The sequence below is a fragment of the Panthera uncia genome, chromosome C2 (genome assembly GCF_023721935.1).
Source record: "Panthera uncia isolate 11264 chromosome C2, Puncia_PCG_1.0, whole genome shotgun sequence".
In the NCBI taxonomy this organism is placed as follows: domain Eukaryota; kingdom Metazoa; phylum Chordata; class Mammalia; order Carnivora; family Felidae; genus Panthera; species Panthera uncia.
The window spans coordinates 105,627,618-105,645,089 of record NC_064810.1 but is presented as its reverse complement, the minus strand read 5'-3'; the positions used below and the strand labels follow the sequence as shown (position 1 = coordinate 105,645,089).

At 40.8% G+C, this 17,472-nt stretch overlaps 1 long non-coding RNA gene across 1 annotated transcript; it reads right to left on the bottom strand.

Moving 5' to 3' along the window:
* Positions 1–12,998: 12,998 nt before the first annotated feature.
* LOC125921220 (uncharacterized) lies at positions 12,999–17,006 on the bottom strand. Its single transcript, XR_007457344.1, has 3 exons — positions 16,959–17,006; positions 15,344–15,426; positions 12,999–13,521 (listed from the first exon to the last, which is right to left on the bottom strand). It is a non-coding gene; the product is annotated as an uncharacterized LOC125921220 (long non-coding RNA).
* Positions 17,007–17,472: the final 466 nt, after the last annotated feature.

Here is a 17,472-nt window from a genome sequence, read left to right as displayed (position 1 = left end):
TGATTCTATTTCTTCTGTCACCGCACTATTAACGTGTTGAATACACACTGTCATTGTCGGTAAGTAACATCTGTTCATTACACTACAATTCTCAACTACTAGGGAGTGGGGAGGGGAAACGGTAATATAAAAATCTCCAGCAATGTCTGCTAAAACCACAAATGTACACACCCCTGACCAAGTAATTCCAAGTCTAGAAACTTATCAGACTGGTATGCTTGTACACTTGCAAAATGATATATTCATTGCAGTAACATTTTACTAGCAAAAGCCTGGCCCCCTAAAACCACTAAATGTTGATCGAGAACTTATTAATAAGTTACATATCCACATATAAGCGTATATAAATAGTATGCTACAATTTGTATAAAAGGTACGCAGAGGAAATGTGTGTGTGTGTGTGTGTGTGTGTGTGTTTGCTTGTATATGCATAAAATAATAAGGATACTAAAGATTGCCTCCAGGGAGAGAAATTGGATGGCTGGGGAGTGAATTAGAGCATTTTCATTGTACACTCTTTTATACTTGTTGAATTTTGAACCATGTGGGTTTATGACCTATTTTGAAAATTAGTAAATAAAATTAAAGATCTGGGATGTATGACAAGCTCTTAGGTAGGGGCTTAGAAATATTATCTCTCTCTTTGGCCACAGGGCCACCCACGATCCCTTTGGGCACAGTGGACTCAGGAACATTGGGATTTGGAGACTGGAAGTTTTGGGAATGGGTGGGAAAGTCCCAGCTATTCAGCAAACATGTGCTATGCAGTATGGGAATTACAGACATTAATGAAATAATTTACAGTTGCACAAAATGTGAATATACTTAACACTACTGAACTGTACACTTAAAAATGGTTAAGATGGCAAATTTTATGTGACGTGTTTTTTTGCCACAATTTAAAAAACAAGGAAATCATAAATAAGAACAAAACAAAACAAAAAATTACAGTCTACTTAGAGCCTGAATATAATTCAGTGTTTTACCCATAGATGATGCTCAACAAATGTTTAATAAATGGAATAGAATTGGCAGAAGAGAGAATGAAACTAACAAATTAAAACAAAATGGAGTGAGGGGCTCCTGGCTGGCTTAGTCAGTAGAACACATGACTCTTGATCTCTGGGTTGCAAGCCCAAGTCCCATGTTGGGTGTAGAGATTACTTAAAGAAATAAAATCATAAAACAAAACAAAACAAAACAAAATGCAGTGAAATAACTGTTATGATAAAGGGATAAGCTAAGTGCTGAAAGAGAGTGGAAGAAGGGCCCATTAATTCTGATAGAGAGGATCAGGGTTATATGCATTGTGATGCAAAGGAACAAAAATGAAGGCTTTTGTATCTTCTAGTCCTAGGGTCCAATCCTGGCTTGACTCTTTTTCTGGATAATTGACTTAATTCTTCATTGCCTCCTTGTGTAAAGGATTGATAATATCCACCTTTCAGGGCTACTGCTCCTTATAAATGATGCAACTCAAATAAGTCACCTAACAAGATGCTGGGCATTTGGTATATGCTTTACAAATGCTGGTTCTTTTTTTTTTTTTTTTTTTTTTTTTGATGTTTTTATTTATTTTTGAGACAGAGAGAGACAGAGCATGAGCAGGGAAGGGGCAGAGAGAGAGGGAGACACAGAATCGGAAGCAGGCTCCAGGCTCTGAGACAACAGCACAGAGCCCGATGCGGGGCTCGAACTCACAGACTGTGAGATCATGACCTGAGCCAAAGTCGGACACTTAACCGACTGAGCCACCCAGGCCCCCCTATGCTGGTTCTCCAGTGAGATACAGTGAGAGCCTTGAAGATGAACAGAAATTTGATAGTCTGGAAAAAGTCTGAAAAAAAAGGTATTTCAACTCAAAGGACAATTACAATTGGGCGAGCCAAGCAAGAGAAGCCTTGGGATTTTCATGAACACCATTCAGGGGACTTAAGGAACTCCTGAATGTGGCTATAGGCTGGTGCAAAGACCTAAGTCTCTTTCCTTTTTCTTTTTGTATCTCTTCATCTTCTACTTTGGACTTCTTATCGATTTGTTTTTAATCCCTCTTCTTTCCTTCCTCTTCCTGTTTTTTCCTCTTTTTCTTTTATTTTCTTTCTTCTTTTTTTAATGTCAGAAGATAGATTATATTCTGAAAACCATCATTTTTCCAGGTAGTCTTAGGAATATTACATAACTTTTCTGAAACGGCATAGTTACATAGGAGTTAAGACCTGGAAGGAGCATGATTTCAAATTTAAATCAGGAAGAACCAAGTTATTTGCCCCACTGAGACATTATTAACAAAGGAAAAATGATAACGTCTACTGTGTACTGAGTGCCTATTAGGTGCTTCCCATGCAGTACTGTGGTTTTTCACAACTGTAAGGCCCATTTTACAGATGAGAAAAATCAAATTCTAGATTTAGTGGAACTGGGATTTGAGTGCAAGTCTCAGTTCAAAGAGACTTTCCCATCTCTAGCCTTGTAATAATGCTTATTTATGATCTTCAGTTCTAGAAGCAGTAGTCATGTTTGATAGGGAAGAGTAAGTAGATAGGTCATCTATATAAACAAGAAACATGACAATAGTATTCCTATCTCTTTATTGTTTCTGAGGGTGGAATTTTATTTAATAGATGGCAGTTATTGATAGTTTATTGAAGTACATGAAAGACACAGAAAATGCCTTTCCACAGATTCTGAATGATTAATACTGAATTGATGAATCCCTCTCCCCAAATTTTTCTGTTTTTCTTTTAATGCCTGTGGTCATATGACTGATCTCTTTCTGTTATTCTTTTGCTTAATCCTACTTACACAGTGAACAGAATTATCACCATGCAGAAAAACATGGGAATCTGTTCTCCACACACAGGAAAAAAATGTATCGTTTCGAGAATTTAACAACTATTCATTTGTTCTCTTAGTGACTTAGAGCAATTATCAAGAAGCCTGTCTGCTTTTAGGCTGGTGGCCTGCTTTAAATGCCAGTATGTATTCTTTAATCTTTCAAGTATGATTTGTAAGGCCCAACAGTGTTTTAACTGAACTGTGAATGTGTCTGAATACAACTATAATTGGAACAACCTCTTGGGGGAGTTTCTTTGCTTATAAGAGAAATGGTTACAATTTCCTAACTGTATAGAGTACGATTGCCTAATTTCTGTTTCAATTTTCATGAAATGCTTCTCTCTGGCCTATGGTGTTCTAACTTTACCGTTGATGTCTACACACATATGCAAACACATAGACATACAGACACACAGACACACACAACCTGCTTCTTCACACATTTCTAAGATAATCCCCCCCACCACCCTAGAAGATACGATTTAAATTTTTTTTCTCATTTTATTTATTTTTGAAAGACACAGAGAGACAGAGTGTGAGCAGGAGAGGGGCAGAGAGCGAGGGAGACACAGAATCAGAAGCAGGCTCCAGGCTCCAAGCTGTCAGCACAGAGCCCAACGCAGGGCTTGAACCCACAAACTGGGAGATCATGACCTAAGCCAAAGTCTGACGCTTAACCGACTGAGCCACCCAGGTGCCCCGGGAAGATATGATTTAAATGTTGAAAGAGGAGGAAATTCACAGGCTCTTTGCTAGAATTACAGAATATTTGTTGTGGAAATGACTTTAGAGAATATTTATCCAAAGCTTTCACTTTACAGATAAGGAAAATGAGACCCAGGGAGGCAAAGTCACATACCCAAGGTCACACAGCTGGATGGTCAGAGACACAGGGCTGAAATCCATTTTTTTCAGGTTGAGATAGTGTTGACCGATCAGAGGGAGCAAACCTTAAAATAACTTATGGAAAAGGTGCCACATTGACACAATGTTCCCTTGTTCCTGGCTACCTTCTGCTCCCTCCTCAGTTTCTTTATCAGAACTTTTGGTTGAAAAGCCTAGACTCTTCTATGCCTTTCACCTGCCTTCAGCCTCTCTATCATCCTCCCTACCTTGACCCCACTTCTCACATTTGCTGCTGCTTCTTCTTAGTGTAAAAGCATTTTATAATCCTGCTCAGAATCCACAGGTCATTGAGAGAGGTATCACCTAGGGCCGAAGATTAATGGCAAAAATGTAGACAGCAATGGAAGAGAGGTTTTTATTTTTTAATTATACTAAGTAAGTAATGTTGGTTGGGAGAGGGGAGAGCTTAGTTGGTGAAGTGGTTCTTAGTCTTTAAATAATAAGCACCTAGGCCACTATCAGCCACCCAACCATACAAACATCTTTGTACAAAGTCAAGCTTAAAACCTGTCGTTAACATGAGAACTATTATCTAGAGTCTGTATCTTTAAGTCTGTAAAACAACTGACATTTTTATCTTTCTTTACAATTTACAAAGCTCTTGCACATGCATTTTCCTCTGTGGGCCTCAAACAACTATGTAAGCTCATTAAGGCAATCTGTGTTGTTATTTAGAGGAAAAAACAGAGGTTCAAAGTTAGAGAGACTTACTCAGGGTGGACTCAAATCTGGGTCTTCCAATTCTATAAATCCCCAGCTCTTTTCATTTTACCACTTTGTCTCCTAAGAAGCCCAACAGCAAACACAGTTTTAGAATTTGGGAAAACTGGACCAAATCTGTTTAGAAGGTATGATGGTTAATTTTACGTGCCATCTGCAACAGGTCCAGCCTGCTGTGCAAGCTTCTCAGTGCTTGGGCATATGATCCCAGAAGGCTATATTGAAATTATTTTAAGATGCTACTTCCTCAGTGCTGTAGCAGGTGGGGTCAGGATGTGAGGTACAGACATGCACACCGGATAGAATTTGGCTGGTTTGGGATGATTCAGATATGATAGTACACACTTGCTTATTTGCTCTTTTATTTTTACAAAATGCTTCTCTCTTGCATACACACACACACAGATTTTATTGATGAGAAAGCTGATATCTATGGGAAAGTGGGCTTCCTAATATAAAACCCCATTATGGGACTTATCTCCCCACTCATAAGACCTGAAGAGGCCTTTTTTGGCCTTGTTCCTCTCTGGGCCCAGAAGAGCAAAGAACAAATGTTCCCTTTAGGCACCTCTGTCCTAAGAGAAGAGAAGGGGCTGGGCTACTCATGCACCGTTACTCTTTCCAAACTCAGATGTCACTTAATCTCCCCTTGGGCAGAGTAAATAAGGCAGGGAGAGAAGCCAGGATTATTGCGTTAATGGAGCTCCCTTCACAGGGAAGGAGACGTCAGCAGTGGGAAGACAAGCTCCACCCTACTGTAAATTAGTGAAGATTACGTGACTTAATGTAGGTGAAACACTTAGGGCCTGGTCTAGAGTCAGTACTTGATTAATGGAAGCTCTTTTAATTAGAAACCCACAGACTCATTTCTGGTGCTAGCTCCTCCATTAACTAAGTGATTCAGGGCAGGAGACCACATCTGTCTTGTTCACTGCTGGATTCCCAGAACAGATGTGGGTGCCTTGAGTGGCACCTGTAAAGATGATGATGATGACAGTAATAATGTTTTTAATATGAGAATATGCTTTCTCATCTATAAAATGAGGAATTTGATCTTGACATTTAAATTTCTTCCTTATTCTAATGATCCAATTCTATAACAAAGAATCTCGGCACATCTGATATACCTCTGAGGTTTTTTTTTTTTTAAACGACAACAAAAGGATTTGCTGCCAGCATTCTCATTTAGTTTTTTGCATTTTGAATTCCAATATTCACAAAAGGCAGTTTGCTAAGAATAGCAACATATGCATAATTCTCTAATAATGTTAGGGCTAATTAATTTTTCTCCATCCCCCAAAATACCCTGATCAATTTTAATAATAGTGCCAGCATTTTCTTGCATTCCTTGTAATTTTCTAAAAACTTCATTTTGGGTTGATGAAAAGCTGATCTCCATTAGTCAAGTGTCTATAGCTAGCTATGCTACTATCAGTTCTTCTCAATTAAATGTTTAGGATTTTATGGAACAAATCCAATGTTGCCAAGTATTCCGATCACTGTTTTAGAAAATCTCTCCCTTGTTCCCTGAGCCAAAACCAAAATACCATTCTTCAGCTGTTACATTATAGAGAGAGGAGGGGTACCTGGTCGGCTCATTCTTCTCAGGGTTCATGAGACTGAGCCCAGGGTGGGCTCTGTGCTGATAAGAGGAAGCCTGCTTGGGATTCTCTGTCACCTGCCCCCTCTTTGCTTCTCCACCTCTTACACATCCTCTCTCCTTCTTTCTCTCTTCCTCGCAAAATAAATAAATAAACTTAAAAAAAGAGAGAAAGATGAGAAAATAGGCTCAGGTAATAATATGACCAGGGCATAAAAATAGTAAATGGCTGAGCTTAGTTCTGAGCATTTTTTAAAGTGCCTTTGTGTTTTATTAGTATCTTATTAAGCAATTGGTACTTACGACCATGTGCTTCACCATCCGCTGTGCAGCTAAAAAGCTAATGTGCTCAGGAAGAGGGCATGCACAGAATAGAATTTAGCACTTTTCATTAAAAAGTCTAAAATTTATTTACATTTGAACAGATCAGCTAACACAGGCACATATCATAAATCTAGTGAACAGCCTCAAAAGGCACAGTGGAAAATATCAGAGTAGATGAATGAATTCAGCAACTCTAAAAACAAAGTCTCTTCAAGATTCAGATCTTTATGCACTGCTATTCCAGTTTGGAGGCTTAAAGACTATCTATCTACTTTGTATCTGACTTATTTTCCTGTCAGACAGGAATTGGAATTTGAACTTTGCTCTCTAAAAGCCAAAGGCCAACTAATTTAGGAGACTCTCAAAATCAATGATGGTTTCTTTTAGTTTCGTTAGCTTTGTCTAAAGTGATTAAAGGATTTGATTCCCAGGTAACTATGATCTTTATTGCCATTTTTACAAATCATATTAATTTCTGTACTTAGTTCTGATCACTTGCGGCATTCCTGAGGCAAGTCTGGATTCATGCAGCATTCCGATCCTGAGGGCCTTTTCAAGTTTCCAACAGAACCCTGTGTTGGTGAGTGATGATACCTTTATTGTAGTAGCCCCAAGGTGTGGAAGTTGTTTCCTGTGGTCTAGACTCAGCTCAACCCCTGCACTTGTTGAAACATCTGCAAATACTTTTTTTCATTTCAGAGGCATCTGACCACAGCTAGCCTCCCATCTGGATTGCTTCCTTTTTCCTGATTGCTCAAGTAAAGCATCAATGATCTGGGAAGGCACTGAGCAAGAGAGAAACTGGGAGAGTCTAGGGATTCGAATGGAGTGCTTGGAGGTCAGTTCTTAGGGGTTTTCTCTCATACTCGTTCATTAATTGATTCATTCAATCATCATCGATTGCAGGGTACTAGCAATGTAAATATCAACAAGTGGCAGTATCTGTTCTCAAACAGAAAACAATCTACTACATGCAACATTTATTATTGCAAGAGTGGGAATTACATTAATCGGTTTATAGCAATAAACTACATTTACCAGGTATGCTCTGCGTGTAAAGCTCCACAATTGCTTTAATTCTCATCTTTGGTGGGTATAGGATTCATGGCATGTTTTACTTAATCTCTTTGTTTCCCCAACTTGAAAACTGAAAAGCAATATTCTTGATTTCAATAAAATTCAAAGCAATATTCTCCAAAGGTTTTTGAAACAATAATCATTAATCAATTTAAGAAATACCCTAGGAATCTTTACTTGCTAAGTAAAATGATAAATTGTGCAGTATAAAGTAATCATATTCCTTCATATGTTACATTTGCTTTAGGGCTGTGTGTTAAGCCACAAATCTAACTGCTTAACTACTGTCAGAAAGAGAATATATTGTAAAAAGGTGTTAATGCAGTTGGGTCATTTTCATGTTCTCATATAATACTAATTCCAAGTTTTAAAATATATTTTATTATGCCCACATTTGCACATTTTAATAAGTTACATTTAAACTTTTATCATCATCAAATCATATAAAGAACTAATTTACTCTGTCCTGGGAGTTGTTGAGCAACGATTATACCTTCAGAGCACCAAGAGATTTAAGGTGTACACAGGGCGTGGCCCATCCACCCAGGATTTCAAAACGACATGGTTCTTCAGGTCCTGTTGGGGCTCATCTATTTGCCCGTCTCCCCTGCAGGAGTTTGGACTAATCAGGTCACTACATCCTGACACTGCAGTCTCTACCACTCATTGTTTGCAACATGACGTAATGTCAACAGACCACAGAGAAGTTAGCAACGGCAAAAGGAAAACACTTTAATACCCAAAGCCATCCCTAGGGTTCAGCAGGACATCTATCCTATATCAAATCATCTGATATCAAATCCCACAAATGAGCTCTGCCAAAAGGTTGAGCCGTGTGGTCCGACTGTATCATGTTCTTCAGTTGCAATGCAATACTGAGGCAACCTGTTGTGAGTTGACAGTTCTTCCAGTTTACTAAAACTGAAAAGGCAGTTTTGTTGCTCTACCATTGCTTCCTTTTTGCTGCAGAACATTTCACACAGCATCATGCCTCAGCTAGTTTTCATTTATCTGATTATTATTTAAATATCTTAGAAGCTGATAGGGGTTGTTGGTTCACTTCTTCAGCCTTGGCTTCTCCCCATCCCCCAATGTTCCCTGTCTTGCAGCTCAGAGCAGTGCTATTCAACATAACATGAAAATACATGTCAAGGGGCAGATGGGAACTAGCTGCCTGAGAACTCTGAAGAACCAAGAGAGCCACTGTGGCCCTACAGTGCTATGATCAAATTAGAAAAAGAGGGGTGCCTGGGTGGCTCAGTCGGTTAAGCATCTGACTCTTGATTCTGGCTCAGGTCACAATCTCCTGGTTGTGAGATTGAGCCGCACATCGGGCTCCGCGCTGGGCATAGAGCTGCTTAAGATTCTCTCTCTCTCTCTCTCTCTCTCTCTCTCTCTCTCTCTCTGCCCCTCCCCCACCCTCTCTTTCTAAAAAAAAAAAGAAACAAAACAAAAGCTAGAAAAGGATACTCCTTTGTCAGGTGGATACAATACACGTCTTAGCAGGTAAAGGTAGGGGCTGGAATTCAATGCCTACCCACCTCCTCTGCAAGTCACCATCATACAGTCAACAAACTGCACAAGTGTGTGGTGCCTTGGCAAAAAGGGCATGGGTAAGCCTTCAAATGATGGCAGAGGGTATTAAGAAAGATGAGGGAACTTTGATATGCAGGATGATGGAAAATAGCAGTATTGTTTTGTATGGTTTTGACTTTTCCTTTCCCTCTCTAGAGATCTCTTGTAAAAGCTGAGACCAGGAACAGGTTTTACATTGACACAAAGATATGTGTCATGTATTACTATTTCTAAGGTGATCTGCATTTACCTAGAGATCGAAAACACTGAAATATTAGGTAATCCTTCAGTTTTGTCTGTTTACTGCTCTATCCCTAACCCCTAGCACCATGTCTGACATGCAGTAGGTCCCTTAATATGTTGAGTAAATCTCTAATCCAAGACAGTCATTGAGCAATAGGAAATTAAACCAAGAAGATCTCTCATCTTCAAGATTCCACAGATCAAATTATGAAGAGTCATCAAAAATTAGTTTTCTCCTAGGCACTTCACAGGCCAGAAGTCTCAGGTTTCGTATAAAAAACCATCACCACAAATACAACTCAATGCGTATTTAAAACTTTCCTTGCACATACTGGTTAACTGACAGGGAAACATCTATAAGCCAACTAGTTCATGTAAGGATGAAGCCTCCCACACTGTAGCTCAGTACTTGATGAACTAAGCACAAAGCAAAATTGGTGGCATAGTTGTACTCAAACATTATTTTATACTCTTGTAATTTTACATATGGGTTGTCATAACAGCAGTGTATTATTTATAATACCTGAATGTATCACCTTCCTCCAAAGATCTCAAAGCACCTTTTGTGAGTAAGGAACACTCCTCCCCACACCTCTGGTGAAGTACCTATGCTGTGAGCATTATTTCCATCATAGGAGGATCACGGATGAGTCATGAAGCAGAGGTAGGGCTGCCATTACTCATGACACTTTAATTCACAGCTCTATCAGAGTACTGCCTATATGTTCATTCATTCACTCATTTCTTCCTTCCTTGAAAATATTCATTTAATGCAGCTTCCTAAGCACTTAGGGTCAAGTCCCTACCTCCTTACTGAACTCACACTGTATAAACATTACAATCTTTAAAAAAAAATCTCATAACGGATGTTTAAATTCAGAGCCGAGATTTTTCTACACATTGTGATTAATCCTAATCGTTTCATAGTGACATACCTACCATTGACTCACTAAGGAAATGACTGAAATACAAAAAAATTTAAAGATCTACTTCTCCACGTTATGGATGTCAATCACGTATCTATAACACAGGACTTAAAAAAAAAGTTTGCCTTGTACAGCTAAATACTTGCGTTTTCTGTGTCTAATTAGAAGTTTCCATCTCGGACTATGGTTGAGTCGGTACAAGATGTTCAAAACCATGAAAAGATGAATGTAATGGCTTCCTCGTGTCATGGTCTGAATTTTTTTTTTCAGTTCATTTATCCTTTTAAGTAATCTGTTTGTGCCCTCTCTAACCGAATTTGCAATTATTCCTCTTGCCAAACCATGCCTACAGACTTGACTCTATAAATTAAATTTTACGCACGCATTTGCAAGCCATGTGCACTGTTAAACGAAGTAATATAAACAAATTAAAGGCACATTTTAATGACGCTTGAGTTCCGTCTTGTAGTGGTTTTTAGACAGTTACCTACTGGGCACTTGTAAGACACCGATTCACAGAGGTTATTTTCAGTGTGCCAACAGGGCTGTTCGGAGTCCAGCACCCCAGACTGCGCAAGTTGCATTTCGCACGGTTTTCTTCTCGGTCTCCCCACCCCCTTGCCGCCTCCGGGAATAGTTCTGACGCTTCCCGCGCGACCGCCTGGAGGGGGCTGATTCACCCCCAGCTCCCTCTGCCGGAGCCGACGCGAGGGGCGGTCGCAGCCACGGCCACCAGGGCAGAGCCGCGTCTGGGCCAGGCAGTGGCTGCGTGACAGGCTGCACTCGCCAGCCCCGACGCTGTGGTAATGCAAACTGATCTCATCGCCGGTCGTCACGACACGCGCTTCCTCGCTTGCACCAGGCGTAGCGTGAGAGGCCCCGGGGGCAGCCGGCTTGCTCACCCCTGAGTCTTCAGGGAGACGCGCCCCGGTGGCCCCTTCGAGGCCCGCGATGCAGGAAGTCCCTACTACTTCTAGTAACGCCACCATTCTCTTTCCAGAAAATGGTCCCCGGACGTCCACAAATAACTTAACCTCCCAAGCGTTGGCCTTCGCCCTTTTAGGCCTCAGCGGGCCCCCTGAGGCACAGCTGCCACCCACTGGAGTTCTGGAGTAGGCGCCAGGTCGCCGGGGTCAGTCGCCCGGCAACGCAGCTCGCCTCCCGCGCGCCCCGGGCGTCAGCGCGCGCCGGGTTCCCGGCAGTCGGGGCGCCGTGGGGGCCCCTTCTCGGGTCTCCCTGCCCTGGGCGGGCCGCCCGACTCCCTTCCGCGCAATACGGGCAGGGCGGGAGCCCCCACCCCTCCCACCCCCATGCCGCTGTGACCCGAGACCCCCCACCACGGAGCCGCCAAGCTTGGAAGGCGCCGAGCAGGCGCCACTCCTGCTAAGGAAACCGAGAGGGGTCCGCGGGGCGAGACCGATTCCTCGCCGGCGTTGCTCTTCTTCCCTCCGCCGCCCGAGGTGTTTGCTTTCCAGCAGCGGAGATGGAAACTTTCTGGCTTTAAGTTGAGGGCATCACCCTCTCGGGCTAAAGTCGGCGGAGGGCGCGGTGTGCCGAGAGCCAGGCGGAATCAGGGATTCCTTGCCGGATTACTCGGCCGGGTCGGCACGCAAGGAGAGCTCGATGCCCGCCAGGAAGCCTTGAGCGAGCACGGAAGCGCCGAGAGCAGGCGGCGGGGGCGGGGCCGCCGCCGCCGGGGTTGCGTGACCTGCCGGCCGGCGGCCGCACGCACTTCGTGCCGGTGGCTGCCCTCTGCAGCCTGGCCGGTCGCCGCCGCCGCGGGGCGGGAGACGCAGGTGCCGGAGGGCGGCGCCGGGTTTCCACTTTTACAACCCCAGCCGGGAATGGAGTCACGCTATATTTCTGGGGAAGGGAGTGAGTTCACCGGGGAGGACACGCGTCTCCTTGTTATCAGAACGTCGGTAACATTCGGTAATAAAACCCGCTCACACAGGATGTTATTAGACAAACTGGGAACCAGAGTTGCTTAATCAATAAGCAATCACGCCGAGGAAACTTTACAAAGAAAACTTTAAGAGGCAGGGCGCACAGGTGCGGTTCGTGTGACATGCTTACACAGAAAGGAACAAAGCAAGGATGGCGGCTTTGGGAGGCAATTTTGTCCACTCTGCACAAAAATGAAATAACATAGTCGGGATTCTGTGCACGCTGTCATTCCTCCTAAAAGTGTTCTTTCCAGCGTTTTTTTTTGTTTTTTTTGTTTTTTTTTTTTTAAATCAGAAGTACCTGATTTCCCTGGCAGACTGACTGGAGAGACCTCTTGTGTACGGCGACTCAAGAGTCCCAAGAGCATTTAAAGATGAAAAGAAAAGGTTACAGACGTAATAAGACGCCTTGTCAAGATCATGTAATCAAAAGTGTTTTTTGCTCAGATATCTATTTATTGTTACTTGTATGTTTGTAGATTTCCAGATAAATCAAGTTTGGAGGGCAAATCAAACCTATTAACACCAAAACATTTTAACACACAAAACCATTCCCCTGGACTAAAAGTTTTTCAAATTCAACATTAGCTTATTTGCTATTAATTACACTTTAATTTGGTGGATCTAAGCTCTCATTTATTTCACTATTACGATTACCCTTAGACCTAAGGTGCCTAGTTACACACATACACACACACACACACACACATTTATTTTTGTTATACAGGTAACATACTATTATTGAAGAAGGGATTCTGCTGGGTTAGGATACCTACCATAAAGTCCTAGGAAGTATTTTTCAAAATACACATATGTACCTCCCCACTTCTCTCTTAGAGCAAAAGTCACTATTTAGTTTTAGCATGTTTTCCCAGCTAACTAATTCTTAAGTGTATGTGGGGATGTTTATTTTGTATGCCCAGCACTCATCTGCTACAGAACTGCCCCTCTACTCTTCTAGGCCTATAATTAGAAAGGGAGGTTCATCATGTGTGGCTTTGCCTACATGATCCTCACAACTGGTCAGGAAGCATGTACCTGATACCTCCTAGCTTCAGCAGTTTGATCAAGGGATTGTTGTATAACTTAAGGTGTGCCAGAGTCACTTCCCAGCATTTTTCTAACTGGAGGTCGGGAACAGAAACCTCCTCTTTTCCTCTTGGTGACAAAACCAGACTGTCGGCCATGTGCAGAGACTGTAAGAGAATGGACCAACCATCATTAAGTGGTAGATTTAAAGGGCTGAGACTCCATGACTTTTTATAGTTCAAGAGTTCATATCTGAAGTTCTCAAAGCAGGCTTATTTCCTGCTTTCTTGAAGCTTGGTTATTCAGCTCTTCTGTTGATTCTGTGAAGTGCTCTGGTATCCTAAAATATATATTTATAGACATAAATAACAAAATGTATATTTAGAATGCTATTTGGAATACTTTTTTGGGGGATTTATAATATTATTTTTAACTTGCTTGGGACATTAATCACCAAAGAACTATATCATCATTTCTTTTCTTTTTTTAATTTTTTTAACGTTTTTATTTATTTTTGAGACAGGGAGAGACAGAGCATGAACAGGGGAAGGTCAGAGAGAGGGAGACACAGAATCTGAAACAGGCTCCAGGCTCTGAGTTGTCAGCACAGAGCCGACGCGGGGCTCGAACTCACGGACCACGAGATCGTGACCTGAGCCGAAGTCGGCCACTTAACCGACTGAGCCACCCAGGTGCCCCTATCATCATTTCTAACAGGTGCACAATCTTGATATTTGATATATCTATTTATTTCATGTTTTGGCTTTTCCAGCTTTTAAACATTATTTATAAAGGAGACTGTCATGAACACTAAATATATGTACTAATAAGAAATAAGCCTCCCAAAAGCTTCTAGCAGGCTTCTCTTGGGGCCTGTTTGATCAGAATTGGGTCATAAGCCCATTTCTGATTTAAACCACTGGTTAAGGGGAAGGGGCTAGCAGAATTGACCTATTCTGAGCTGATTCCTGGAGTTGGGCTGATTCACTTGTGCTTGAGGGGAGGGAAAGGGGAGGGTGAAGAGGTTTGGATTGTTGAACAAAAGGAAGAAGGGGGTTCAAATGTCTACTACAATAGTTTTGAATATTTCAGGGTGTTTACAACATAATAAATGTATTACCCTAAAATTTTTGACCCTAAAAGCAATGTTTAAGAATGCTATTGTTCTAAACCCTTGCAAACCAGGGCTACTATAAGTGTTTTAATCTTTTTCTTCTGTTTTATAGGTTTGGTAATATTATTTGATATATTTTTTTATCAATAATTCATAAGAAAATATCTTTAAGATGATTCAAAACTCCTTATTTAATAGAATCAAATCATTCTGTTAATAGAGATATAACAAAATGACAAGAAAGTTGCTATAATTTGATTCATATAAATTCCACTGCTAGCTAAAATTATAGGTACCAAAACATGAATTTCATCTTTACAAAGGTAGAATGAAATCACTTCTGCCAATCACTTATCAAAACACATATGAATTAGACTCTCAGATGCTTCATTAGAATCCTATGGAAATCTCAGAAATGAGCTATAATTTCATTAAACAAGCAAATTCTACAAAAGCTGTTTTTTAAATATATAAGGCAGTTCTCAATTTTCAGTCTTTGAATTCATTAACATTTATTATAGGCTGTGTATTGGATGCTAAGAGTTTAAAGAACTATCAGTGCCATATATTTGAGTATCAAATTCATTACAAGAGTTTTAAGTCAGTGCCATGAGAGCTTTATTCTTTTTGTTTTTAAATATGTTCATGAGAGTAAATGTATCCTTGAGATGTAATGTACAGCATAGTGAGTGTATCGTATATTTGAAAAGTTGCTAAGAAGATAGATCCTCATCTATCATCACAAGAAAAAGCTATCATCACAAGAAAAAAATTTGTAATTATGTGTGGTGATGAATGTTAACTAGGCTTACTGTAGTGATTATTTCACAATATATATAAATAAATATTGACTCATTATGTTGTATACCTGGAACTAATATAATGTGATATATCAATTATGTCTCAAAAAGAAATATATTCATGTAACAAATATTAAACTATATTTGGCAAACAGTACATTTTTGGCTAAAACTCTTATCAGTAGTGAACAGACCACAAGAGAGTACATTTATAATCATTAAAGGTTTCACTGTAGTGTCTGACTTACTTTTAATATTTGAGAGTTGACATTTATCACTGAAAGGCCTGATGTCTCATTGGGAATTTTGTTCAACAATTACATTCTTAGGGCTAAAAAGAATTCAGTATAGAACTTATTATTGCACAGATCACAACACATTTGAACTCCTAGAGAGAGATGCTAAACAGTGTGACATTTATTTTATTACATACTTAAAGTTTATACTACACATGGGATGGATTCAAAAATATACAGAGCAAAACCCCACAAATAGTATTTTGTGGCCAAAGCCACCTTTAGATTGGTTATTTGGAATTCAAAATATACAAAGTAGGGGAGTCTGGGTGGCTTGGTCGGTTAAGATTCTGCCTCTTGTCATGGCTCAGGTCATGGGCCTGCTTGGGATTCTCTCCCTCTCTCTCTCTTCCCCTCCCCCCACTTGTGCTCTCTCCCTCCCTCTTTCTCTCTCTTTCTCAACATAAATAAAAATAAAACATTAAAAAAAAAAACCCCAAAAATCCAAAATATACAAAGTAGCTTTACAAAGGAGTCTACAACTTTAAATGTTGATTAGCAGTTAAAAAAACAGTATTATGAAAAAAATCTAATCCACATCTTGGTGGGAATAAAATGTGTTGGGGTGAGTAAAACAAAGCAAATCGGGGGCGCCTGGGTGGCGCAGTCGGTTAAGCGTCCGACTTCAGCCAGGTCACGATCTCGCGGTCCCTGAGTTCGAGCCCCGCGTCAGGCTCTGGGCTGATGGCTCAGAGCCTGGAGCCTGTTTCCGATTCTGTGTCTCCCTCTCTCTCTGCCCCTCCCCCGTTCATGCTCTGTCTCTCTCTATCCCAAAAATAAATAAAAAACGTTGAAAAAAAAAATTAAAAAAAAAAAAAAACAAAGCAAATCGTCACTTGTAGCTGACCACTTTTTTGAAAACTGGAAGCTGTAACAGAAAAGTTTGGAAAATGGTAAGTCTAAAACAAAGTTAAGTTTCCAGAATTCAATGCTTTTTGAGTATTTACATATGTTACTAATCTACAGTAGGCTGATGCCTTTTGGTCACTGACTGGCTGGCAGAGTCAACTGACATAATACATGAGGCCCAGGTGCTTCTGCTTATACTTTCAGTCCAAGTACACTTCAGTGCTCATGTGTTGTTGGGCCATGCCCTTGGCCACTTCCATCATTTGGGTAAAAGTAAACAGTAAGTACGATCTGACCGAGTTATGATTTGGAAGCGTTCTCAATAAATGAGATATTGTGTATCCAGTGTTTGGCAAACAGAAAGAGCCCAATAAATGTTAGCTTTTTAAAAATTCTGTAGTTGAATGGGATAGAACTCAGAAATAGCAGTGAAGGTTGCTTCCAACCTGGGAGGCCTGTCTGCAACCATTTTATTCAAACTTTTGAGGGAATAGTGTGGTACTATGTTCTGGTTCACAGGATAAAAATAAAGTTGGGCTAAGTATAATTTTGCCATGCTCCCTTGCTACAGTTCTGAACTCACTTTGAAATTAGCAATTTTGGGTAGACTTCCTGATGTTTTTATCAGACTTGCCAACAAAGTATGCATTTTCCCACATGCCTCTTATGGGGGGAGGCGGAAGGGAAGGGGAAGGGGAAGGGAAATAATATTACTTACCAAAATGAATGGGATGAGTGACAACGCCCTGCTGGTTCAATATCTTAGGTAAACTCATAACAGAAACAAAAGCACAGACACTGTGTTCTCATAAATGTTAATACTACAACACAAAGGTCTGCAGACATTGTGGAAAGCCCTCATTTAGTCACTTTACAGAGGTTCTTCTCCCAAAACTAGGGACTATACTTTTTCTTTCAGGGGTCATTGACCCACAGGGGAAAAAGAATAAAAAAAGGTCACAGAGGAGGTGAAAAGGAACTTAATTTGGTTACCACCAGATTACTTTTAAAAGTCACAGTAAAAAGTGAAACTTAGCTGATTTAAAATTTAATAACAAGGGGCACCTGGGTGGCTCAGTCAGTTGAGCATGATCAGACGCTTGATTTTGGCTCAGGTCATGATCCCAGGGTGGTGGGATTGAGCCCTGTGTTGGGCTCCTCACTGAGCATGGAGCCTGCTTGGGATTCTCTCTCTCTCTCTCTCTCTCTCTCTCTCTCTCTCTCTCTCTCTC